This window comes from Uloborus diversus, chromosome 8 (genome assembly GCF_026930045.1).
Source record: "Uloborus diversus isolate 005 chromosome 8, Udiv.v.3.1, whole genome shotgun sequence".
Taxonomy (NCBI): domain Eukaryota; kingdom Metazoa; phylum Arthropoda; class Arachnida; order Araneae; family Uloboridae; genus Uloborus; species Uloborus diversus.
This window is the reverse complement of record NC_072738.1, coordinates 54,536,732-54,538,760: the sequence shown is the minus strand read 5'-3', so window position 1 is coordinate 54,538,760 and position 2,029 is coordinate 54,536,732. Positions and strand designations below refer to the sequence as shown.

General features: G+C 30.6%; 1 non-coding gene across 1 annotated transcript; it reads left to right on the top strand.

The window, feature by feature from the left end:
* The first annotated feature begins 1,677 nt into the window (after positions 1-1,677).
* On the top strand, positions 1,678-1,759 carry Trnal-aag (transfer RNA leucine (anticodon AAG)). Its single transcript has one exon. It is a non-coding gene; the product is annotated as a tRNA-Leu (tRNA).
* The last annotated feature ends 270 nt before the right edge of the window (positions 1,760-2,029 follow it).

The following is a 2,029-nucleotide window of genomic DNA, read 5'->3' as shown; positions in this document are numbered from 1 at the left end:
CCAGGGGCAAACCACTCCCTCTCAAGAACTTGGATTTAGAAAAAAAAGTTTTTTTTCTCTCAAGTTACAGCTTTCAAAAATCGAAAGCACACGATTTAATCAATATATATTTGCTAAACATTAAAGGGGGCAAATTACAGATAATCATTTTCAAAATTTTTAAAAGGGATTTTTAAGTCATCTCACTTTTTAACTCGTAACTATTGGAAAGTCTGATTTTTAAATTGAATTTCTAACGTTGTATGACGTCTTGGGTTTACAATAAAAAACAAAATGCTAAATTTTCATAAAAAGGAATTAATATTTCAATCTCTGTTAAGAGGTTTTCCCTCTTCCCTTGAATGGAGAGAGGGAGTTTAAAAAATACAATTAAAAAAAAATAAAAAAATCCGGAGTCGGAGTCGGAGTTGGAGTCGGAGTCGGGCGTTTCAAAATCCAGGAGTCGGAGTCGGGGTCGGAGTCGGCCATTTTCCTTCCGACTCCGCAGCCCTGCTTGTGATGTCATGAGCAGAAGTGTCAAAAATTAAATTGAATCTGCTCACGGATTAAAAAATATTTTTTTAAATACTAAACTCTGCCAAATTATTTACAAAATGGTTAAAACCTATGTTAAGCATGCTCTTTCAGAAAAAATACTTTTAAAATTTCTGAAACAACATAATTTTTCTTTTCAAATAAAGACTGAAATTATTTTCTATGTTCTGAAATAAATAATGTTCGCTTTCCACAAAAAAAAGGCAAAAATTTCCTTAATTTTATGCGATGAAAAAACAATAAATTAATTGTATTTTTTTTTTTTACTTTTTCAAAAAAATATCTTATTCAAAGGAGAACTTGCGGATTTTCAATTTCGTATTCAAGACCGCTGCCTATGTTAGGAAACTACATATTTCGCACTGGTGGCGCCATCTTTACGTGATCCAAAGAAACTTTCTTTACGCGATTAAAAGAAACTTTCACTGTCAACATGTTTTACTTGTTGTTAAAAAAAATCAGCATTTCTCATATTTTTCTAAAAATATATTCTACGTTAATGTAAAGCTAAGAAGGATGTAATGAAGAAGTAAAACTTTTGAAAACGAATAACACTAGAGATTTTAAAAGCATTTTTCCAAGTTAATAATAAAATCAAAATGCAAAAAAAAAAAAAAAAAAAAAAAAAAATCAAATTGTCAAATAATGTTTGCATTACATTATGTACCCTAGCTATTCCTCTGCATTTCAGTAAAATTGTATCTACTCAATGACAGTAATTCAATCAAATTTTCAAATTTATGTTCAATTTTCATAATTTACATATATTTTGGGAAAAATTTCTGAAAAAGAATTAAAACAGAAATGAAAAGAGGACAATAATGGTGACTTTTTCCAACATTTTTCTAAAAAAGAACGAAGTTTTGCACGAATAAAAATAAGTAGCTATTTTGCATTTTAAGAAACGTTACAGGTTGTAGAGTAGGACTACCATATACAACTTCAACCATTAAAATTTTGAATCCAACTTTAATGAATGTACAATGGTAAAAAATTGTTGAGTGGCGAAATTACTAAAATATTGAAGCGAATATTATCTATTGAATGATTCTTTCTTTGTTTCAATTATTCCTTTTAAATATCACAGAAAAAAAGCGCGCAATGGTTGCAGCGCTCATCTGCTATTACTTCTATTGCTTTCGTGGTAGCGTGGCCGAGCGGTCTAAGGCGCTGGTTTAAGGCACCAGTCTCTTCGGAGGCGTGGGTTCGAATCCCACCGCTGCCAGGAACACTGTTTTGGCACCATCACTTAACTTTAGGTGCTGCTATTTTAGATTTATTTGCACCATAAATTACGTAGTTAAAATTTTTTCTTCATTCAAAAAACGTTTATATATTTTTCAAAGGTTATATTTTTTTGCATCAAGTATGTCTGATGTATGCCTCAATTGCCAAATCTATTAACTCCACTTTTTGAAAAAATGTTCATTTCGGCTTTAATAGTGCTTTATCAATGCTTAGCATGTGAATTTGTATTAAGTTTTGGTTCAGTACA